The sequence below is a fragment of the Hyperolius riggenbachi genome, chromosome 3, assembly GCF_040937935.1.
Source record: "Hyperolius riggenbachi isolate aHypRig1 chromosome 3, aHypRig1.pri, whole genome shotgun sequence".
NCBI lineage: Eukaryota > Metazoa > Chordata > Amphibia > Anura > Hyperoliidae > Hyperolius > Hyperolius riggenbachi.
The window spans coordinates 60,405,607-60,430,562 of NC_090648.1; the positions used below are offsets into that span (position 1 = coordinate 60,405,607).

The window sequence follows — 24,956 nt, forward strand, 5'->3', positions numbered from 1 at the left end:
CATGTAATATGGCCAGTTGCAGGCAGGCGTGTGCTACTGCACCGCCACTGCACTCCCGTGCCAAGGAGTGTTCTGTGACTGCGCAGTCCTACTGCACAGGCGCAGAATGCTCCCGGCTGCGGGACTGTGATGGGTGGTGCACACACTGCCGAGCATGCTCCTGGCCACATTACCGGAGCTGATTAAAAGACTAGTGGAGCAGCCAGAGAAGATGGCATGGGAGCCACCTCATGGGGCTGGAGGAAGCCCCATGTATCTATAAATATAGCCAGTGGCGTAGCTAAAGAGCTGTGGGCCCCGATGCAAGTTTTACATGGTGCCCCCCCAAACACTCTATACGTAACAATTGATACGTCACACCAAAACCCGCCAATGGCAACTACAGTGTCAGAGGTGCAAGAAGGGAATGGGGAGCAGTGTGTTTATGATTACTACTATTTAAAGTATCTAATGAAGTGATTATTACAAGCACAGGACCAATAGAGAGCTAATACTGCAGTTGAGGGAGGGCCCCTCTTGCCCAAGGGCCCCGATGCGGTTGCAACCTCTGCACCCCCTATTGCTACGCCCCTGAATATAGCCTTTATCTTCATTTTAGGTTCTCTTTAGGCCAATTTCATGGCGTGGATTGGCATTACTGGTGCAATGTTGCCCGGGCATCGCACCGCCAAAAACAAGCCTTCAGGGATTACCGTGTTAGTACGCGGTAGTCCCCATCTGGCAGCCAGCCAAGCGATCATGTGCGCGGAAGCTTATTGCTAAAATATGCCTCCGCACATGTGCGTAAAACTTGCGGAGGGCATTTTAACACACACGCCTCGCCATAGACTTACATGACCTCCGGTCTGACACAGGTCGCCGCACGGTAACGTAGGTATGCGCTTGCATTAGGGTATTTCCGGCGCAGGGCATGAACTACCCATAGACTTTCATTGCCCTGCGGTAGGCTGTGGCAAAAATGCTGCAACGAAAACACTTCAGTGTAAAAGGACCTCAAGCTTCTGGAAACAACAAAATAACTACATATACCTAATTATTTCCATTCAAAAACTGTAAACTAAAAAAGCAAAATACCAAACAGCAATCTAACAACAATGCATTTAGACAAAGATTCCAGAATTGTCATACCTGTTGTGATGTAGTATTAGGACTCCTGAGGGAGCAGATTCTTCTGCCTGACTGAGGCTTGTACTCACTTCTCCTCCTCTCCCTATGAGGTGACTTGACCAAAACAAATGGTGTATTTATAGTATTGTAAAGAGACTGTTTCCAGGCTCCTCCTTCTCAAATCTCTCTCACTCTCCACCTATTCACATGAAACCTCATTCACCATGTGAACAAAAGACAGCAGAAACCATACAATCAGGCTATTCTCCTCAGCATAACAACAGATGAATAGGTCAATCTAGAAGGTGGGCAGTTTCAGTGCTCTCTTTTTTAAGTGCTTTATTTACTTATTCCCTAGGTTGAACAGTAAAAAGAGATTTTTTATCATTATTTTTTTAATAGCTTTTTTCACGACATCAGTAAAAAAATATTTTATTTTTAGGATCTGCACCTGCTGAAGGGACAGAGAAGAGCATTTAAAGGACACCTGAAGTGAGAGGTATATGGAGGCTGCCATTTTATTCCATTTTAACATCCTTAGCTTTAATCCCGAGTCAGGCTCTGGACGGAAAGCCGAAAAACAATCCCGTGCCTGAGTGAGTTTCATGCAAGAGCTGCTGCAGATCTCTCTGAGGTATGTTTTTATTCTTGTTTTTAGGGTCTGAAAGCTTGTGAAAAAATGTTATGGCTTTTAGACCTTAAAGGACAACTGAAGTGAGAAGAATATGGAGGCTGCCATATTTATTTCCATCTAAGCAATGCCAGTTGCCAGGCCCTCCTGCTGATCCTCTGCCTCTAATACTATTAGCCATAGCCCCTGAACAAGCATGCAGCAGATCAAGTGTTTCTGACATTAATGTCAGATCTGACAAGATTAGCTGCATGCTTGTTTCTGGTGTTATTCAGATACTACTGCAGAGAAATAGACCAGCAGGGCTGTCAGGCAACTGGTATTGATTAAAAGGAAATAAATATGGCAGCCTCCGTATACCTCTTACTTCAGTTCCCCTTTAAAAGGAACCTGAAGTGAGTGAAATTATTTTAAATAAATACATGACGTAGCTGCAAACGAATATTACATACTAATCTCACTGTCAGTTCCTCTCAGAAGCGCTCCATTTTATTCTTACAATGATCCCTTCCAGTTCTGACAATATTTTGTTAGAACTGAAATATGCCAGTTGCTGTCAGTTATATATTAGCAGCTGTCAGTTAAACTGAATGTGCAAGGTACTGTCCATGTTTCCCTATGGCTCAAGTGGGTGATATTACACTTTAACAGTGTGTTGAACAGGAAGCTGCTATGGGGTAATGGCTATTTTTAAAATGGAGGACGGAGAAATCCATTGATCACAGTGGACAAATGAGACGCAGGAGAGGAGAAAGAGATTGAGGAGCAGATTACACAGGAGGTAAGTATGACCTGTGTATGGTTATTTTGACCTTTTTTTTTCAGTTCAAGTTCTCTTTAAATCTGGAAATAATTATAACGCCAGGGAGGTTAAACAATACCAGTTGCCTGGCTGTTTACCTGATCATCTGCCTCTAATACTCTAAAGGTACCAATACATCATGTGATTTATGGGCAGATCAACCAAGAGACAGATCTCTCCGACTGAATCTGATCAGAGAGAGATCTGTTGGGTGCCATAAGCACAGGCCAATTCCCGATCAGTTTTAGCATGAAAACGTTTGGTAATTGGCCTGGAGATGCCACCTTGCCACCCCTCCCTCAGTGTAAAATGTGCCCCCCCCCCCCCCTCCCCGGTACCTGTGCATGAATACCTTACCTGTAGCTGTCTGCTGCTTGCTCCCTCTCTGTCCTCTTCCTCACATACATCCCCTCCCATATGGTTGCCGACGTATACGTGCGCACTTGTGTGATGTCATACACTCGCCCACGTATAATATATTGGCAACCACGTGGGAGGGGGTGTATGTGAGGAAGAGGACAGAGAGGGAGCCAGCAGCAGACACTGAGAGGTAAAGTATTTGTGCACGGGTACCGGGGGACATTTTACACTGGGGGGACAGTGCCAGGGGTTCTGTTGCGCCGTCACTCATCCCGATATCACACGCCGTTACTGCCGCACACCTGATTGAGCGTGTCAGCCCTACATCTTGCAGCATGTCTGATCAATACATGAGACCAATTTTGGCCTGAAGCCTATGAGGCCCACAATTAGTTGCCTCATCGATCAGGCATGCTCTTGTCTGCTCCGAATTTCATCCAATTCGATTATAATAATTGAAGCAGCTGGTCAATCGGTTGCAAGTCATTTGATGCATGGCCACCTTTATGCATGGTACGCTCAATGCAATTTTCCCATCAGATCAATCATTTCTGACATGTCCGATCTGCTTCCAATCGATAAAAGTATCAATTTTGAGATCAGTAATGCACAAAATGAATCCCTTTATTAATTGGAAACAGATTTGACATTCCTTCGTGTGCACCAGGCATTAGCCATAGACTCTGAACAAGCATGCAGATCATGACATTCTGACTGAAGTCTGACTAGATTAGCCGCTTGTTTCAGGTGTGTGATCCAAACACTACTGCAGCCAGAGAGATCATCAGGATATCCAGGCAACTGCTATTGTTTCAAAAGGAAACCAATGGCTGCCTCCATATCCCTCTCATTTCAGGAGACCTTTAATGACACTGCTGTAAAGAAATAAGACCCCTTTCTCACAGATGCAATGCAACATTTATAATGTGTGTGTCCCTAGGCCAAGTAGGTTGTGGCTCCCTGTTCTCATGCAGTAGCGCCCCTCCTATTCCATATGCTGCCCCCTCTTCCATGTGTATCATCCATGTACTGCAGCCCATTTCTTCCATGAACAGCTCCCTTGAGCATCTGTTTCCCTTTATCATGTGTTGCTCCCCATTTTCAGCCTCCTCTTTCACATGTAGCAGCCCCTCCCCTTTGGGATACCGCAGCCCAAAGCTCGGGCCTTTGCAGCCTTTCCAAAAATCTGTCCCTGCACAGAAGGCTGAATTGCATGCTACATCCTGCAGTCCACTGAGCACCAACTAGCTGTAATTTATTGCAGCAAGAAACAGCATTTGTAACCCTGGGTGAGCTTTTGAGTAATGATCTCCTTGAATTCTGAATTCCAATTCTAAGATTAATTACCCCACATGTGACTATGGGATACGGGGGGGGTTAACTTACCCAGAAGTCTGTGGATCCTATGTGTGTCATTGCTGTCATCCGCGACCTATGGGACGCGTTACACCACTCACTACCGCACGTCCTCCTTCTGGCGGAAGGAGAAAATGCAAAGTGCGGTAGTGAGCGGTGTAACACATCCCACGGGGAGCGTTACAGCGGTGATACGCATAGCATCCATGGACTTCTGGGGAGATTAACCCCCCCCCCCCCCCCCGATCCCGCAGTAACAGGTGGGGTAATTAATCTTAATTAGAATTCCGAATTCGAGTAGATCACTACTCGGAAGCCCATCCCTGGCTTTTGACACATCGTGTTGGTATTCGGCAGCAAGAAAACACATTATGCCATGGCCGCATTCAGGTGTGACTGTGTAATGGATGCCACCAAATGTCCTGCCAGTGCAGTGGAGCAGCAGACAAGCTGTAAATTCAGTCCCGCCAGTGCCGAGGAGCAGCGGACAAGCGGTAAATTCAGTGTTTTCAGCCATTCATGTGAAAGAGGCCATTGTTATCCCCAGGCTCTTTTACCCGGGTGCTCTACCCGGCTAGTTTTGGTGAGCATCTGGCTGTCATTGGCTCACCTCCTCCTATGCTGTAAGCAGAGTTGCTAACAGAAGCACCGGCCCTGCATTCTCTCTTCTCGCCTCACTCGGCTACTTTTTCATGCCACCCGGCTACTTTTTCATGCCACCCGGCTACTATTTCATGCCATGCGGCTGGAAAATAATTCTGGGGAGAACACTGTAAGCATGAGGGTGCATACACACATCCAATTTTGATTGGCCAATTTTACCACTTCCACATAGTATGTGAGCTCTGTGCAGGGGCGTAGCAATAGGGGGTGCAGAGGTAGCAAGCGCATCGGGGCCCTTGGGCCAGAGGTGTCCCTGACGGGTCCTCCCTCTATCACAGTATTAGCTCTCTATTGGTCCTGTGCTGGTAATAATCACTTCTATAGATGCTTTGAATGGTAGTAATCCTTAACACACTGATCCCCATTCCCCTTCTTGCAACTGTGACACTTGAGTTGCCATTGGCAGGTTTTGGTGCGCCGTATCAATTGTTATGTATAGAGTGCTTGGGGGGGGGGGGGGGGGGGCATTATAAAACTTGCACCAGGGCCCATAGCTCCTTAGCTACCCCACTGGCTCTGTGTATAGTTCAAAGCCTGTGGCCCTCATACCACTTGTTGGTGGTAAAACTGGTCAGTGATTGGCCATTCAAAATTGCATGTGATTGCACCTAAAGATAAGTATACACTTGCCTCAGCTATCAGCCACCAAGTCATAAGGCTCATTAGCTGTAATGATAAAAAATATTTTACCACGGCGGTAAATGTTTCTGCGTCATAAACCCAAAAGAATTTGTCCATGTTTGGGCCAGAGCACACTTGTGCATTGCGTGGCTGATTTCTGCAGCGCCTGTTAGTGTATAATATGCAAGGGAGTAGAAAGCATTTTAAAACGCACTCCAACACACCCCTTTTTTATGATTCGTATTCTCGTGCACTCACAGTATAGAGCGGCACGTCTTCAGGAGCACGTCTTCAAGACTGCCAAAGCCTCCTGCAGCAGAAAAGAGAGCAGTCTCTGAACCATCAGTCTGAGGGGGAGATTTATCAACGCATTACTGACAGTTATTTCTTCTTAATCTGTTCTAACCAGCAGGAGGAACAGTTCTGCATGATAATAAGAACCTTCTTAAATCCTAGGTAATAGCGGCAGTTTAGCGTAGATTTCTAGAGCTGCACTACAGTTAAGAAAAGTGCAAATCCATCCCTAAACTGGTGCAGATTAAGAAGTGCTTAATAGCAGTTCTACAGATGTTCTACAGTGCTTAAAGCGGACCCAAACCAAAGATTTTTTTAATTAAAAATATTTAGTTGCACCACTCTGACACATACAAAGATAAATAAACACTCCTTCAAGCCTATGATCATTTCAGTGCATGCTTTTCACCCTTCTCTTTTCATAGCTAGGGTTATACTGGGGGCAGCCATTAGCAATTCCTCCATTGCCGGACACCATCTACTCCACCAGTTTGCCGGAAAAATCCCGGCAATTTGAAAGGAAGGGAGGGGTTCCTCCAATAAATGTAAAATATTGTATATTTGTCGTCATGCAACTGAAAAAAGGCTGCTATTTATTATTATAATTTAGAAAATAGATTTTATTTCTGAAATCTTGTATTTTTAATTTGGGTCCACTTTAATAGCATCTACAGTGCAGCAGTGCAGGCTAAACATGATTTGTGATGTGCTCCTCCCCTGCTGAATTTCTCCTCAGAGCCTGCTGCTATCAATACAGCAGATGTATTGGTTACTTCAGCAACAGCAATTCCCCTCACAAACTGCACTGTCTGAGAGACCTTCCTAACTCCTCCTACTTTACAATAGTTTTCAAAGGAAGCTGCACTATCTAATGATTTCTTAGGATGTCTGAGACAGTTCTGCATGGATTTCTAAAAACCTACCAATATTTTGTCTCAGACACTATTGATAAATGTCCCCCTGAGACTGCTAACGGAGGAGCCTGCGTGGGGGGAGGGGGATGCAGGGACTGTAGGATAAATAGGAAAGCTATATAGGACTCAGAGCCTTCCCTCTCCTTAGGTGAGTATCTGGGGTTTTTTTTGTAGCTGGAAAAAAGGGCGCGGGCTGAGAGTGGACCAAAAGGGCGCCATCATAGACTTAAGTTTACTTTTTCATGGATTGAAACTGTCTAACGAAATTAGGGTTAATCCTACAAGAACTTGAAGATTCCAAATGCCAATTGCCAATGCCAGATGTTGTGTTTATTTCACACGCGTGGAATTCTGATACCAGTTTTACATGAGTGACTTACCCCAAGCTCAACCAATACCAGAATTAAAGAATCTATGTCTACGTTAATTATCATAGTCCTTATGACATCTTTCTTGGGTGTAGTCTTTGGGTGCTGTCATCTGACCTGTGTAGACCAATCATCTCACTCAGTACCTCGTATGCTACTGTCCGCATTCCTTTCTATGGTTCCACCTTTCTGCAGTAGTCCCTTGGCGTATCATAATATTAGTTTCATTCTTTGCACACTTTTCCCTATTTGCACTCGGTTCCTTTCTGCAGACATCTTCAGTTTCTGTGTGATATCATCATATTGGTATAAGATATAATACTCTGACCAGTAACCTGCTCCAATACATTTTACACAATATCTGTTTTGGCTTTATGCTAAAATAATGTATAATTCTTAAAGCTATAGCATTATAAAGGTAAAAACTTCCACAAACCCCATTTTCAGCCTCCTTCTTGACATGAAGCAACCTCACTTTCATGTTCACAGGGCCGGGCCAAGGCATAGGCTGGAGAGGCTCCAGCCTCAGGGCGCAGTGTAGGAGGGGGCGCACAATTCATTCAGCTGTCATTCCTAATTGTGTTTGAAGCATAAAGAAATAAGAAAAGGGGATACATGGCAGTGACTGCAAGCCAGATAACTAGAGATTAAGGTGTTGGGGGGTTGGAGGCTCTAGGGCACCTCTTAGTCTAATAGCAATCAGTGTGTGATGGCTGGAGTGGCAGTAATGGAGGGGCGCACTTTGGTGTCTCAGCCTTGGGTGCTGGAGGACCTTGTCCCTGCTCTGCATGTTCAGGTGCAACTGCCCAAGACCTGAACCTTTGTGGCCTTTTCAGAAGTCCGGCCCTGTGAGTGTGCGCATGCGCCGCTGTACTAATACTCTGCAGGGCCCCCAGGAGCAACATTAGCTGGGGAAGATCTGGAGGGAGCAGGCTCTGAGGGTGGACATGCAAAGGATTTTTATTACATTTCATGTTGAAATATTTTCAAAATGGAAGTGCAGTGTGTGGCCGAAATAGATCTCCCTCTGATTAGATGTCGATCAGAAAGGGATCTATCTTTAGGACATGTTGGCTGACTGATGTCTGCCAGTGTATGGCAGGTTTTAGCTATGATGATTACAAAAAGCTGTTACCCAAGAGAGAGTTGCAAACCTTTATCTCCTGACACAGCGATCTGCAAACTTGGCTCTCCAGCTGTCAAAGGGGCACTATGGGGAAAAATGGTAACATTTTAAATATTTGCAAACATCTACAAATAAGAAGTACGTTTTTTTTTCCAGAGTAAAATGAGCCATAAATTACTTTTCTCCTATGTTGCTGTCACTTAAAGAGACTCCTTAACAAAAATTGCATCCTGTTTTTTATCATCCTACAAGTTCCAAAAGCTATTCTAATGTGTTCTGGCTTACTGCAGCACTTTCTGCTATCACAGTCTCTGTAATAAATCAATGTATCTTTCCCCTGTCAGACTTGTCAGCCTGTGTCTGGAAGGCTGCCAAGTTCTTCAGTGTTGTGGTTCTGTGATGAATCTCCCCCCTCCAGGCCCCTCTCTGCACACTGCCTGTGTGTTATTTAGATTATGGCAGATTCTCTCTTCTCTCTTTTCTTTTACAAGCTGGATACATCGTCCTCTGAGCTGGCTGGGCTTTCACATACTGAGGATTACAGACAAGGGCAAAGCTGTTTGCAAGAAGAAAAGAGCAGCCTGAAACTTTAGTGCATGAGAGCAGAAGGGGGAAAGAAACACACAATGATCTCTTGAGATACAAAAGGAAGGCTGTATACAGCCTGCTTGTGTATGGATGTATTTTCTATGTGTGGACATACTGTACATCAACCTACTTCCTGTTTTGGTGGCCATTTTGTTTGTTTATAAACAAACTTTTTAAAACTGTTTTTAACCACTTTTAATGCGGCGGGGAGCGGCGAAATTGTGACAGAGGGTAATAGGAGATGTTCCCTAACGCACTGGTATGTTTACTTTTGTGCGATTTTAACAATACAGATTCTCTTTAAAGTAGGTAGTAGAAATCTGACAGAAGCGACAGGTTTTGGACTAGTCCATCTCTTCATAGGGGATTCTCAGCAAGGCTTTTATTCTTTATAAAAAATATTCCCTAAAAAGGATTTAAACAATGATGCTGGCCAGCTTCCCTGCTCGTTACACAGTTTTTTGGAAGTTGGACAGAGCAACTGCCATTCACCAAGTACTTTTAAAAATAAATAAATCTCTGAGTATCCCCCATGAAGAGATGGACTAGTCCAAAACCTGTCGCTTCTGGCAGATTGATACTACCTACTGTAAGTGACAGGAAAATAGGAGAAAAGTAATTTATGGCTCATTTTACTCTGGAAAAAACATACTTCCTATTTGTATATGTTTGCACATATTGTAAATGTTACAGTTTTTCGCCATAGTGCCCCTTTAAAGAGACACTGAAGCGAAAAAAAATTATGATATTATGATTTGTATGTGTAGTACAGCTAAGAAATAAAACATTAAGATCAGATACATAAGTCTAATTGTTTCCAGTACAAGAAGAGTTAAGAAACTCCAGTTGTTATCTCTATGCAAAAAAGCCAATTATTTCTACGACTTTCAAATGTCGTGGAGAGGGCTGTCTTCTGACTTTTATTATCTCAACTGTTTTCTTTTTCTCTGCCAGAGGAGAGGTCATTAGTTCACAGACTGCTCTGAAAGAATCATTTTGAATGCTGAGTGTTGTGTAATCTGCAGATATTAGAGAATGATGCAATGTTAGAAAAAACACTATATACCTGAAAATAAAAATATGAGAATATTTTCTTTGCTGCTAATCTTCTAGTAATTATTCATAGTACACAACCAATTCATTATATCATATATTTTTTTTCGCTTCATTGTCTCTTTAAGGAACAACAAGTCCCACAATGCATTTACCTTTCTGAATCATGACTGTGGCTGTCAAACTCCTGCAATGTATTGTGGGACTTGTTGTTCCTTAACAGCTGGAGAGCCAAGTTTGCAGATCACTGTCCTAACACAAGACAGTTTTTAATAATTCCTGGACTGATTCTCCAGAATTGTATAAACAGGCCCAAAGATTGTAAAGTTTTATTTCAAATGCATTACTGCACTGTAGAGATTGAAGATACCCATACATCTAGCAATTTTTTGTGGCTGCTCGACCAAGAGACAGATCTCTCTCTGATCGAATCTGATCGTAAAGAGATCTGTTTGCAAATTCCCGACCGATTTCAGCATGAAATCTTGTGAGAATCGCTGCCCTGGCCACAGCCGCCTGTACTTCCGCATTTACGACCCCACGTAGTAGAAGACGTTATAGCAGGTGGAGTACGTGTGTGATGTCACATATGCATCCTACGTGGTATTTGTCGTTAGTCACGTGGGGCCTGAAGATGGAAGTACAGGGGGCTTTCCGTCACACTCGTAGTTTGCGATTATCGCACGCGGTTACCACCAGGCATAGTCGCAGAGTTGAACGGGCTTGCTCTTGGCGGCACTCATTTTCATCCGATTCGATAATAAATATCGAATCGGATGGTTGATCGGCTGCCAAGTCGAGTAATTTATGGCCACCTTAAACTAATGGCTAGTACACACTTTTAATTATAATTGGCCAATCACTGACCAATTTTACCACCTCCATGTAGTATGAAGGTCGATAGATATTGAGTAGTATGAGGAGATAGAGCAGGTAAACCCTCAGACTACATGGAGGTGGTAAAATTGGTCAATGATTGGCCAATCATAATTGAAAGTGTGTACCAGGCTTTAGGGCTGATCTGTTTCTCCAAGTCAGGAAAATTGTTACTAAGGTCATATAGTTGCACAAACTAAGGGCCCAACCCTCAAGGCATCCTCAATGAGGTGTTAATGAACCTCTCACAGGGCTGGAATGAAACAAAATGCTGAAACTAATGGTAGTCTTTTGTCATGTAGAATCAACATGTTTGGCCTCTTCATTATTATTATTTTTAGCATGCAGGGCTGGTGCACACCAAGAGCTCGATTCACCAAGCAGTGCAAAGTGTTTGCACGCTGGTGAAAAGGCCCTTATCACGCCTAAACTCACTTTAGGCATGATAAGAAGAAACTCGCGCGAAGTTACCGCGCGTACGCGCGTAAGCGCGCGCAGCACCTGGCACTTCGCGCGAAGCTCCCATTAAGCCCTATGGGACTGTACGCGCGTACGCGCGGTAACTTCGCGCGATAAAGAGCACAAATTGGCGATAACTCAGTGTTGCACTGCTTATCACGCCTAAAGTCTTTTAGGCGTGATAAGTGAGATATCACCGCTTTGTGAATCAGGCTCCAAGCGTTTTTGATAGCGTTCTCAAAACCGCTGCCGCCTGTGAAAACGCTTGGCTAATGTATCTCAATGGGCTGGTGAACACCAGCGGTTTGAGGTTTTTAGCAAACCGCAAACATGGGTCCTGCAGCATTTTTGAGGTTTGCAGATGTGTTTCTGCCTGAATGTAAAGTATAGGAAAAGGTCAAACCGCTCTGAAATACGCTAGATCAGATCGGTTTTCCAGGCGTTTTTGTTACAGAAGCTGTTCAGTAACAGCTTTTACTGTAATTGTATATGAAATCTGCTACACAAAATCACTCCAAAAACACTAGGCATGTTTAGAAAACTTCTCTAAACATGCCTAGAGTCCCTCTGAAATCTGCTTCAAAAACCTCTAGCGTTTTGCGGATCTGCTAGAGGTTTTTGGTGTGCACTGGGCCTCATATAGCACTGACATCTTCCGCAGCTCTGTACAAAGTATATTGTCTCATCATTTAACTGCCCCTCAGTGAGGGACTCACAATCTAATCCCTACCATAGTATTTCCATGTATCTATTGTGCAGTGTATGTATCATAGTCTACGGACAGTTTTAGTGGGAAGCCAGTTAACGTATCTGTATGTTTTTGGGATGAGGTAGGAAACTAGAGTGCCAGGCTGGGATTTGAACCAGGAGCGAGAGAGCTAACCACTGCACCACCATGCTGCCCGTGCTGCTAAATTCATGTTATTGAAATAGCTTTTTACTAATTTATTGAAGTCATTTTGAACCAATTTAGTAATATGTGCAACATGTATCTTGCATTTCTTTTTCCGAAGACTACCTCGTTCATCAATTATGTAAATCTGACAGTAAGAATCGAGTAGTTCTAGTGAAAGAGAGTTGGGGCTGGGACCCACTTGAGCGATTTTGGCAGTATTTTTGGTAATGAGGCAGTATATCTACACCCCGCTGGACTTCATCCAATGTGCCAGGGGTGTAGATATGCAACTCCTGCCTTCTATGAGCGACACGTGTGTGCACACGCTTGCTCAAGATTTCCCCATCCCTGGCTGTTAGATCATTTTATATTGGGGAATGGGAACATACAGTATGAATGGCCAATGCTGCCATGAACAGCACTGATCATTTAATGAAAGTACATGTTAAAAAAAAAAAACCTTTTGCTTTGCTTGGAATGCCATCTAGTGGCCAAATTCCATATTACTGTAAAAAAAAAAAATTTGAGTTTCTCCCCTCTAATTTAAATCGGATAGCTCTCCACTTTTTTTGTTTTCATATGATGCGCATGTTCGCAATAACAATGTATTCTGCAGCATCTAAAAAATCGCTAGCAAACGTGGAAAATCACATGCAGGCAAACGCGAATGCAGAACAATGGAAACTGAGGAATTGCACGGAGAAATGGTTTGATTAGTGTGCTCCCTGCCTTGGTCTTAAAGGACAATTGAAAGTACCCCTGACCCCTGACCTGGTAACGATACTTTTAATGAAATTGTTTTGTTACTGCTGCTGTGACTAGCACACAGCACCATCCTCACAACTCCAGCGCCCCCTGTGGCCCTATTCTGACGTCAAATATGGGCAGGAAGGAAGTGGAAGTTCTTCCTCCCCTCTACCTGTCCATAATTCCGCCCCCTCCACTTGCCGCTATAGTTCCACTAGGGCCTTTTTTCCACAGGATGTTCCTTTAAGGGAACTAAGTTTTGTGCGCTGGAACAAGTAAAGAAGCCGTGGAGAGGGGGAGACTATTTGCTAGAAATGTCCCGGAAAGAAACAATGTGGATCTTTAATCTTAATTCCCTCATTCCACAAGGACTCAATAAAGATCTGGAACTATTCGCTTTTGAGCAAAATTGACAGCGATGCACAGGCTTCAAAAAGCCAGCCTTAGATTCCCCCAGCAGCCAAGCTTTGAGAAAGGGGGGCGTTCCTCCCGAAACGTCAGCGTAGGCTGCCTCTGTGACGTCACTATCAGAGGGGAACTAGGCGAGCTGGAGCTACGCGGCTGTCATCATCAAGCCTGCAGACAGAAGTCTCCCGAGCTATCGGCCATCCGGACACCTACATCCTCCAAGGAGAGCCGGGCACACTTGCCCGACGAGACTTGTCCGTCCAGCCTCTCTCACTTTGCCACCAGCCGGGGCGAGTGAGATCGAGCGGCTCCCGTGAAGACTTGAAGATCTGTGCATCACTGTTTAAAAGCACAAGACGGGTGAGATCGTTCCCAGCACCCACACAAACAAGTCTGTTGAATAGAGTTGATAATTACAGGAACTCTGTTGCCATTTCATTCAGGCATTCTCTATACATCATTTCTACCACGGAGGAAACAACACCATTACTGTTTAAAGGTTCCCTTTGATTGTTTCAGATTGATCCATATGTAGGCCCACAGAGGAACTTATACTTCATCCAAGCCACCCTCTGGAATCCTCCCAGTCATAGCACTAGGAGCACTTTATTTGCAACGTTTTTTATGGGTTACACATTTTTAGTATTTTTAATATATGTACATATATTGCATCGGGTGTTTCTCACCTGTTACAGCAATTTAATGTTGCTCTCAGAGTTGCTGTCATGAGTTACGAGTGTCACGAGTACTGTGTTTTACGACCATTTTTACGCGGTTATGCACTTGTACTCGGGACTCGTGACGGCAAAGTTTTACGAGTGCATGATTCGCATGCACTCGTGACGGGTACGCGTCACGACTCGTAAACTCGTACGCATGAGTCGTGACGCGTTCGTGACGCGTTCGTTACGCGATGGGCCAATCAGAGGGCCCCAGGCCTCTGACTAGAACCAATGAGAGGAGGGGAGCCTGTGCCCTCCCCTCCTGTATATAAGGCAGCAGCCATTTTGTCAGCTTGTCTTTGCTAGACTCCTACAGTACTGAGAGCATCTCCAGTGCTGTAGTTCAGTAAGTTAGCAAAGGCATCACTGTCTGTGTCAAAAACAGATCGTTTTTACTGCATTACTGTACACTAACTGATTGCTGTAATAGATATTTAGCTAGCTATAGTTATTTGTCATTGCAGTCAGTCAGTTAGTGTCTCAGTGATTGTATTGTGATTGTATTGTGCTTAGTGTAGGATAGGGCCTAGCTAGGTAGCTTTAGATTATTAGTGAGTAGTGAGTGACTGTTAGTTAGTGAGTGATTGTTACTGTAGTGACTAGTGAGTTAGTGTTAGTTAGTGAGTGAGTGTTAGTTAGTGAGTGTTACTGTAGTGAGTTAGTGTTAGTTAGTGAGTGTTAGTTAGTGAGTGATTGCTACTGTAGTGAGTTAGTGTTACTGTAGTGAGTAAGTGTTAGTTAGTTAGTGAGTGTTACTGTAGTGAGTTAGTATTACTGTGGTGAGTGAGTGTTAGTCTGTTATTTGTTGTCCGTCAGTGTCAGACATTTTGTCGGTCACTGTCGTCACTTCAGTGTCGTCCCCCCCCCCCCCCCCCCCTCCCCACACCAGTAAATAAAGGGAAGTGTGTTTCCCCCGCACCTCTTTACCTTTTTTTTTTTCCTTTGTGTGAGATCATGTCTGGAAGCAGGGGCAGCAGCAGTCATCGCAGCAGAGGGAGGAGGGGCAGTGCCATCGCTTCCGCCAGCAGCAGGTTGCGTTTGGCTGAGGCCGCAGAGGTGCAGCGCATAGCGCCCATTTTTGGCCAGACTCGCCGTGCCATACAGGAGGGCCAGGCACCGGCTATTGTGGAGTTGATGGCGATGCAGCAGTCCACCAGTGGTTCCAGACGGACCACAACAGTGACCAGCACCCCAGCCACCAGCAGACGCCCGCCACTGCTTGATGCCATGTCCACCCCAGCGGCCAGCAGCGATCCTGAAATGGACGTCAGCTCGCTGACGTTAAGCCCAGCATCAGCCAGTACTCTGAGAGCAGTAGTGGATGAAATTGAGGGGATGGTGGGTCCCGTTGATCAGGAGGGCTTTGGGGATGAGCCTGAGGCAGGGTATGTGGGGAGAGAAGAGGTGGTTGGAGGGTCACAGGAGGAGCTTTTAGGGCATGAAAATTCCGACCTGGATTATGATGATGATGATGATCCAGTGTCGGACCCACTATTTGTGCCCAGCTTCTCCCCCCAAGGCAGCGAGGAAGAGGAGGAGGAGGAGGTTGTGGTCGTGCAGCAGCATGCCAGAGTCAGACAGGCGTGGTAGTTTGGAGCAGGCACAGCCCACTGCTTCAACGGCCACCACCACCCCCACAATCCCCAACAACACAACCAGCAGCACCACAATTCAGTTGCAAAGCAGTGGGAGGCGACAGCAGCAGCAGCAGCAGGCACCCCCTTCCGGCCGTAAGGGGCAATTTACTTCCCCTATATGGAACCACTTTACTGTTTCCACTGTTGACGAGACCTTGGCAGTGTGCAAGCACTGCAAAGTGGTAAAAAGTCGTGGTCGCAATCCGTCGAGGTTGGGTACCTCCTGCCTCCAGGCCCATCTGAGGAGTGATCACAGGGCTCTGTATGAACAGTTTTTGACTGTGAGGGATGCTGCGCGTGGTCAGCCTTCAACAACAGCAGCAGCAACAGCAGGAGTGCGTCCACGCACTGCTCCCTCCAGTGCTGTGTCGAGAGCTCTCCCCACCACCGAGCTCCAAGGCAGCCAAAGCTCTGAGGCATCATCTGCTCCCTCCACAGCTCTCTCCTCAGCTTCCCAGGCAGCAGGCAAACGCCAGAGCCTGCTGAGCGAGACATTCCCTGGTGTGACCAAGGCGCTTCCTCCCAGCCACCGTTGCATCAGGCAGCTGAACGGGTTGCTGGCCCGTGCAATGTGCTCGCAGCTGCTGCCTTATTCTATTGTGCAGCCGGGGAGTGATATGCGCGCTCTGCTCCAATGCGCAGCCCCGGAGTGGCCCATCCCCAGCTGCCACTTCTTCTCCTGCACGGCCATCCCAGCACTGCACCAGTCTGTGGTGAACAATGTGGCCCGCTCGCTCGATCATGCCATGGGCGAGCAGGTCCATATCACCATGGACTCCTGGACGAGCCGTTTTGGGACAGACCGCTACTTGTCCTTCACGGCTCACTGGGTGAGCTTGGCGGAAGTGGGGGAAGGGTCAGCAGCAGCAGCATCGGGCACAGCAGCAGCACTGTGGGTGGTGCCACCACGCGGGATCAGGGGAGAAGCAGCAGGCTCCTCTGATCCATCTCCTTCCTCGTGCACATTGGCAAAACGGCCCCGCCTCCACAACAGCAGCGTGAAGCCCCGCCTTTGCCAAGCGCTGCTGGAGATGAGAGCCATGGGTGCTGCGAAGCTCACGGCCAGCGTGGTCCTTAAAGCCCTCAGGGAGCAGGAGAGCAGATGGTTGAGCAACCGAGGCCTCAGGGTCGGATTGGTGGTGTCCGATAATGGGGCCAACATGATTGCCGCCATCAAGCAGGGGAACCTGGACCACATCCCCTGTTTGGCCCATGTCCTGAACCTGGTGGTGCAGAGGTTCCTGCGCACCTACCAGGGGATGGGCGATCTGCTGGAGGTGGCAAGGAACACAGTCCGCCATTTCCGCCGCTCTCCAGCAGCCTCAGCACGCCTGGCCATTCTGCAGCAGGAAGAGGGCCTGCCACCACACCGCATGCTCAACGATGTACCGACTCGGTGGAACTCCACACTGTGCATGTTGGAGCGGCTCCTCAAACACCGGAGGGCCGTGAATCGGTACATCGGTGACTTGCTGTGCTCCGGATCCTCAGCACTGCAAGTCATCACAAATGCACAGTGGGGTCTGATGCAGCAGGTGGCCCTTGTTCTGGCTCCATTCCTCCAGGGGACCGAGGAGGTGAGCCGAGAACAGACCTCACTGTGCGAGTGGGTGCCCCTCGTCTGCCTGCTGGACAGGGCAGTTTTTGACCTGCTGGAACAGGGGGAGGCAGCCCTGGGCCAGCTGGATCTGCAGCAGGAAATGTCAACATCTGAGGGTGAGGAGGAAGAGGAGGAGGTGGAGGTCCCTGACCTTGCTGCAGATGAGGGGGAGGAAGGAAGCGCAGCAGAATTGGAGCGTGGGTGGAACAGGCGGGAAGAGGCACAACGGGCAGAGGAGGAGGACAGGCATGTTGTAGCTGGCCATTTTGATGCAGACGTGGCTGCTGTGGCTAACCTCTTCCCCATGGCTGCCCACATGCTGCGCTGCCTGCGCAGAGACCCCAGGGTGGTTCAGATGCGTAAGAGGGAGGACATCTGGATCACCCTGATGCTGGACCCACGACTGAAAGGCAAGCTGGGCCAGTTCATGCAGGGGGGAGACCAAGAACAACAAACAAGGGCATTACAGCAGGCCCTTGTTCGCAGACTGGAGGAAGCCTTCCCCCAGCCTTGCACTCCCCCCCCCCTGCACCTGTCCAGCAAACCCAGCAGCAGGCGCCTGCACCCAGCAGCAGCAGCAGGCGGCCAGGGGACCTGCGCAGCCTGAAAAGGCAAATGTACAGTGTGGAGTTGCCTACAGAGGAGGTGCGTGGAGCATCAGTAGCAGCATCCTCCACCAGTCAGCACCAACGCTTCACCCGAATGGTGTCTGACTATATGGGGTCCTTCAGCGGGCTGGACACTGAGGCCCCTGTGGACCCCATGGAGTACTGGGTGAAGATGTTGGGTATTTGGACTGAGCTGGCACAGTACGCCCTGGAACTCCTGTCCTGCCCTCCTTCAAGCGTACTTTCAGAGAGGAGCTTCAGTGCTGCAGGTGGAGTGGTGACTGAGAAACGTTCTCGTCTGTCCACACAGTCGGTGGACAGACTAACGTTCATTAAGATGAACCATGCTTGAGTGGGTGATGATTTTCTGGCCCCTGCTGTTGGCGATAGGAGGAGTAAGAAATGAACTGGCTGGGTTCACCTGTTCACCCTTCAACACCACCACTAACTCCTGCTGCTGGTGCTTCAAAGTGTGGTAGCACCTCCACTAGGGTGTCACACTCGTCATCTGTATATATTGCCACTGTATATATTTTTATCTCTGCTGCCAGTCTCACCACCAGACTCTATACCTTCATCACCAGATTCTGCTGCTCACTGTGGTAGTACCAGGGTGCCACACTCGTCTTCTGTATATATTGCTACTGTATATATTTGTACCTCTGCTGCCAGTCTCACCACCAGACTACTTACCTTCATCACTGGATTCTGCTCCTAAGTGTGGTAGCACCACAGCCTGGGTGCCACACTCATCTGTATATATTACCACCACTGTATATATTTTAACTGTTGCTGCTGCCAGTCTCACCACCAGACTACTTACCTTCCTCACCGGATTCTGCTCCTAAGTGTGGTAGCACCACAGCCTGGGTGCCACACTCATCTGTATATATTACCACTACTGTATATATTTTAACTGCTGCTGCTGCCAGTCTCACCACCAGAGAATGGGAATGTGGTTCTACCACCGACACAAGAGTGCCACTTAGGTACTCCACCTATTACCTTCACCTGCCAGTCTGCCTGTGGCATTACCAGACTATATACCTCCTCCTGCTGCTGTTGATGCTCCTTTGGAATGTGGTTCTACCACCGACACAAGAGTGCCACTTAGGTACTCCACCTATGACCTTCACTTGCCAGTCTGCCTGTGGCATTACCAGACTATATACCTCCTCCTGCTGCTGTTGATGCTCCTTTGGAATGTGGTTCTACCACCGACACAAGAGTGCCACTTAGGTACTCCACCTATTACCTTCACCTGCCAGTCTGCCTGTGGCATTACCAGACTATATACCTCCTGCTGCTGTTGATGCTCCTTTGGAATGTGGTTCTACCACCGACACAAGAGTGCCACTTAGGTACTCCACCTATTACCTTCACCTGCCAGTCTGCCTGTGGCATTACCAGACTTTATACCTCCTCCTGCTGCTGTTGATGCTTCTTTGGAATGTGGTTCTACCACCGACACAAGAGTGCCACTTAGGTACTCCACCTATTACCTTCACCTGCCAGTCTGTCTGTGGCATTACCAGACTTTATACCTCCTCCTGCTGCTGTTGATGCTTCTTTGGAATGTAGTTCTACCACCGACACAAGAGTGCCACTTAGGTACTCCACCTATTACCTTCACCTGCCAGTCTGCCTGTGGCATTACCAGACTATATACCTCCTCCTGCTGCTGTTGATGCTCCTTTGGAATGTGGTTCTACCACCGACACAAGAGTGCCACTTAGGTACTCCACCTATTACCTTCACCTGCCAGTCTGCCTGTGGCATTACCAGACTTTATACCTCCTCCTGCTGCTGTTGATGCTTCTTTGGAATGTGGTTCTACCACCGACACAAGAGTGCCACTTAGGTACTCCACCTATTACCTTCACCTGCCAGTCTGCCTGTGGCATTACCAGACTATATACCTCCTCCTGCTGCTGTTGATGCTCCTTTGGAATGTGGTTCTACCACCGACACAAGAGTGCCACTTAGGTACTCCACCTATTACCTTCACCTGCCAGTCTGCCTGTGGCATTACCAGACTATATACCTCCTCCTGCTGCTGTTGATGCTCCTTTGGAATGTGGTTCTACCACCGACACAAGAGTGCCACTTAGGTACTCTACCTATTACCTTCACCTGCCAGTCTGCCTGTGGCATTACCAGACTATATACCTCCTCCTGCTGCTGTTGATGCTTCTTTGGAATGTGGTTCTACCACCGACACAAGAGTGCCACTTAGGTACTCCACCTATTACCTTCACCTGCCAGTCTGCCTGTGGCATTACCAGACTATATACCTCCTCCTGCTGCTGTTGATGCTTCTTTGGAATGTGGTTCTACCACCGACACAAGAGTGCCACTTAGGTACTCCACCTATTACCTTCACCTGCCAGTCTGTCTGTGGCATTACCAGACTTTATACCTCCTCCTGCTGCTGTTGATGCTTCTTTGGAATGTAGTTCTACCACCGACACAAGAGTGCCACTTAGGTACTCCACCTATTACCTTCACCTGCCAGTCTGCCTGTGGCATTACCAGACTATATACCTCCTCCTGCTGCTGTTGATGCTCCTTTGGAATGTGGTTCTACCACCGACACAAGAGTGCCACTTAGGTACTCCACCTATTACCTTCACCTGCCAGTCTGCCTGTGGCATTACCAGACTTTATACCTCCTCCTGCTGCTGTTGATGCTTCTTTGGAATGTGGTTCTACCACCGACACAAGAGTGCCACTTAGGTACTCCACCTATTACCTTCACCTGCCAGTCTGCCTGTGGCATTACCAGACTATATACCTCCTCCTGCTGCTGTTGATGCTCCTTTGGAATGTGGTTCTACCACCGACACAAGAGTGCCACTTAGGTACTCCACCTATTACCTTCACCTGCCAGTCTGCCTGTGGCATTACCAGACTATATACCTCCTCCTGCTGCTGTTGATGCTCCTTTGGAATGTGGTTCTACCACCGACACAAGAGTGCCACTTAGGTACTCTACCTATTACCTTCACCTGCCAGTCTGCCTGTGGCATTACCAGACTATATACCTCCTCCTGCTGCTGTTGATGCTTCTTTGGAATGTGGTTCTACCACCGACACAAGAGTGCCACTTAGGTACTCCACCTATTACCTTCACCTGCCAGTCTGCCTGTGGCATTACCAGACTATATACCTCCTCCTGCTGCTGTTGATGCTCCTTTGGAATGTGGTTCTACCACCGACACAAGAGTGCCACTTAGGTACTCCACCTATTACCTTCACCTGCCAGTCTGCCTGTGGCATTACCAGACTATATACCTCCTCCTGCTGCTGTTGATGCTTCTTTGGAATGTGGTTCTACCACCGACACAAGAGTGCCACTTAGGTACTCCACCTATTACCTTATTATGTCGTGATACCCTCAAAAGTGCCACGGTTCAACTTTGTGCTGTGTTCTTCTTACCCAACTCTGTGTTGCTGATGATGGACACCTCCACTAATTTTTATGGACATATTTATAAGGTCCTGGTACCCTAAAAAGTGCCACGGATCAAATTTGTGCTGTGGTCTTCTTAACCTAGTCTGTGTTGGTGATGATGGACACCTCCACTAATGTATTGCAAATTGAATCATTCATACAGCAGAAATCTCAAGTAGACATGATTAAAAGTTCTAAGAATACGTTTGTTTCATGCGTACATTTTTACGCATGCCAGCATAAGCATCCGCAATATAGTGCTATTCGAATGGACTCGTCTTTCGAAACGTAACTAGCGATTCAAACGAGCCGCGGTGACGAGTCGTTTCGTGACAGCTCGGACTCGTACGCGTCACTACTCGTACTCGTGTACGCGGACATTCGAGCAACCCTGGTTGCTCTTTTTGCTATTAGCATTTTATCAGAGATGTCAGACAAACCACTGTCAACTTCAGGTTGATTTTTATTAAATAAAGATTATCAAGTTTAGATCTATAGAAATTTCTATTATTCCTAACAGCAGCGCTTTCTGTTACATTTATTACTGTCCATAATTCCGCCCCCTCCACTTGCCACTATAGTTCCACTAGGGCCTTTTTCCACAGGCAGTTGATAGCAGGAATGCTCATCCGGATAGCCGACCATTTTTCCGCTATCCGGTCGGATTCGGATTCCAGATACCTGGGCCAATATCCGGACAGCTCTATGTGGGTATCTGGCCGCATAATCCGGATACCCGCGGGTACGCGCGGATATCCGACGGATATCCGGATCCGGGTACTGTAACAAGGGAGATGATGTCATTGAGCCAATCAGAGGGCTCCCAGCCAATCAGAGGGCTCCCAGCAAAAGCCCTAGCAACCAATCACAGAGGGGAACTCTGGCCAGCCCCACCTGACCTCATTGAGCCAATCAGAGGCCTCCCAGCCTAAGCCCTGGCACCCAATCACAGAAGGGAACCCTGGCCAGCCCCCCTGTGTAATAAGGAGGGCTGGCATGATGAGACAGATCGTCCTTGCTTGTGTGACTGGCTGGCTGGCTGGTCACTGACAGGCTTGCTCCAGTGCTGTTGGTTTAGCAAGTGCTGCCTGTATACAGTGATAAACCTAAAGCTTTGAGTGCTAAACACCTTCACTACACTATTGTTCTATTGTTTTCTTAGCTAGCTAGTGTAATTGTTTGATTTCATTCACTCAGTTAGGTCCTGTCTGTGTCTGTATGTGCTGTGCAGGCCAGCGGGACAGTATAGGTTAGGGAATAGGATTACTGTGTTATTGTATTGTATTATATAGTTAGTTAGTACTGCAGTTAGTTGTTAGAGAGAGTAGTACTGTGTTAGCTTACTACAGATTACTGCAGTGCTGCTGTGCTGAGCATTGTCAGTGTGACAGTTAGACAGATAGTGTGCACTGTCTGTCCTCTACTCTGCGGTCTGTCCCTCCGTGCTGATTTGATTTAAAGTCCAACCCCGATTTCATTAAAGTAAAAGTACCCCACATCATCTGGTGACATCATCACGTATAAGTTGTACTATGTCTGCTGGCGCCGGCAGCCGGGGGAAGGGCAGCAAGGGCAAGAGGACAGGGAGCAACATTACAGCCACCCTCAGAAGGTCTGCCGTGTCAGTGTCGACCCCAGCGGGCAGCCTACCCTCAGTCAGCGAGATTTTCGCTCCAGGTGCCACAATTGAACTCAGGGCTGTTAGCCGCAAGGAGTTTGAGGAGGATGTTCTGGGTTTTGAGGAGGGGGGGTATGATGTTGATGATGGGATGAAGGACCGTGACTACCATCCACAGGATGGGCATGTCAGCTCTGACTCTGAGGAGGAAGATGCGTCTGTGGGCTTGGCACGGAGGATCAGCATTGCAGACAGTGGCCGTGGAATGCGGGACCCACCACATCCTTCTGCCGCTACCACCAGCCGCACCACTCAACCCCCAACCGCCACAGGGAGAAAAGCCGCAGCATCCCATTGAGGCCGCAGGGGAATCTTCACCTGCCCAATCTGGCGGTTTTTCACTCTGCCCTCATTGGACAGCAAGTTTGCCATATGCAATGTGTGCAAACTACAGATGAGCAGAGGTTGTGACCCCTACAAGTATGGCACCTCCAGCTTCATCACCCATCTGGCCAAAAAACATGTTGTTGAGCATGAGGAGTTCAAGAGGCTGAAGCAAGCTGGCGCTGGCTCCCACTGCCACGGTGCCACAGGCCACTGCTGCTGATACCACCACCTATATTCAACCCAAAACACAATTGCGGTGTCATTTTTTGGAGGTGTCTGGGCTGAAAACTGTCATGTCCCAGTTGTGCGATTGGACTTTGGACACAATGTGGGCTGCACGACCGCTGTCTGGAACCTAATCCTGATGTTAATTGACAGCTTTTTTTTTTTTTTTTCATTTTATGTCCACCAAATAAAAAAATTAGTGTTTCCCTTTAAAAAAACATGATACTACATGCATCATTTACCCTAAAAACCCTTTTTAAAGCTATTTAAAGGGCACTTCCATTTTTTCTATCCGGATACCCGAATAGGTCGGATACCCGCGGGTAATTTGGTCGGATATCCGAATTCACTCGGATATCCGCAAGGTCGGAGCCGGATACCCGAATTGGATCCGGATATCTGGGTACCTGGATCCGGATCCAGGCGGGTTTTAAAAAGTACTACCCGAGCAACCCTGGTTGATAAGGCAGTTGATAGGCGTTTGCGTTTTTTCATTAGTTTTTACGTGTTTGCTCTTTTTTCATACGTATTTTTTTTTTCCATGCAGTTTTTTTTTTGTTTGTTTTTTTATAATCTGCCCTTTCAACAAGAGAGAACAATGGCATTACTAGATCTGTTCTTACAAAAATACATAACTTTGTGTTTCCATAGGAAAGTATTGTATGCGATTCTCATACAATGGCCTCAATTCTGGTAGGGTTATCAAAAAAATTACCTCATGTGAGTGAATTTACCTCATGAGGTAATGGCATTTAGCAATTCTGGTAGGTTCCAGTCATGTTTTACCTCATGCAGTAAATTATGAGGTAATTTGCGAGGTAATTTTCATAAATTTTAACAAAAGTATGAAACGCAGATATTAACCATTTATGCCGCGCAAACGCGAGCTTCACGTCCGACCTGCAGCGGCAACAGCTAGAGCTGCAGGGACGCGCTAGTCACGTCTCTGCAGTTTGGGGGGTTTGCAGGTGATTGGGCAGGCAGATTTCCGCGCTGCTGCTGCTGGGAGCAGGGGGGATTGGCTGCAGGGGACAAAAGTGCCCAGTGCCAATCCAAACATTACCGCCGAGAAAAACAGTGTTTATTCTTACATTTCCCGCCGTGATTTCCGACGGTTTCCGAAAGCCAGTCTTTTAGGGTATATCTCTACCAGCTTTGCACATCTAGAGACTGAAATCCTTGCCCATTGTTCTGTGCAAAACAGCTCTAGCTCAGTCAGATTAGATGGACAGCGTTTGTGAACAGCAGTTTTCAGATCTTGCCACAGATTTTTGATTGGATTTAGATCTGGACTTTGACTGGGCCATTCTAACACATGGATATGTTTTGTTTTAAACCATCCCATTGTTGCCCTGGCTTTATGTTTAGGGTCGTTGTCCTGCTGGAAGGTGAACCTCCGCCCCAGTCACAAGTCTTTTGCAGACTCCAAGAGGTTTT

General features: G+C 47.2%; 1 protein-coding gene and 1 long non-coding RNA gene across 2 annotated transcripts in view; one reads left to right on the top strand and one right to left on the bottom strand.

Moving 5' to 3' along the window:
- Positions 1-1,565: 1,565 nt before the first annotated feature.
- Positions 1,566-24,956, top strand: part of LOC137562635 (uncharacterized) — a 66,445-nt gene continuing 43,054 nt past the window's right edge. Inside the window, exon 1 of the mRNA XM_068274157.1 lies at positions 1,566-1,606. The gene's annotated coding sequence lies outside the window, so the exon portion shown is untranslated. The remainder of the gene's footprint in view (positions 1,607-24,956) is intronic.
- The window catches only part of LOC137562639 (uncharacterized), a 45,591-nt gene continuing 27,705 nt past the window's right edge, over positions 7,071-24,956 (bottom strand). Inside the window, exons 2-3 of the long non-coding RNA XR_011030155.1 lie at positions 7,553-7,689; positions 7,071-7,401 (exon numbers count right to left, since the gene is read on the bottom strand). This is a non-coding gene — a long non-coding RNA (uncharacterized lncRNA). The remainder of the gene's footprint in view (positions 7,402-7,552; positions 7,690-24,956) is intronic.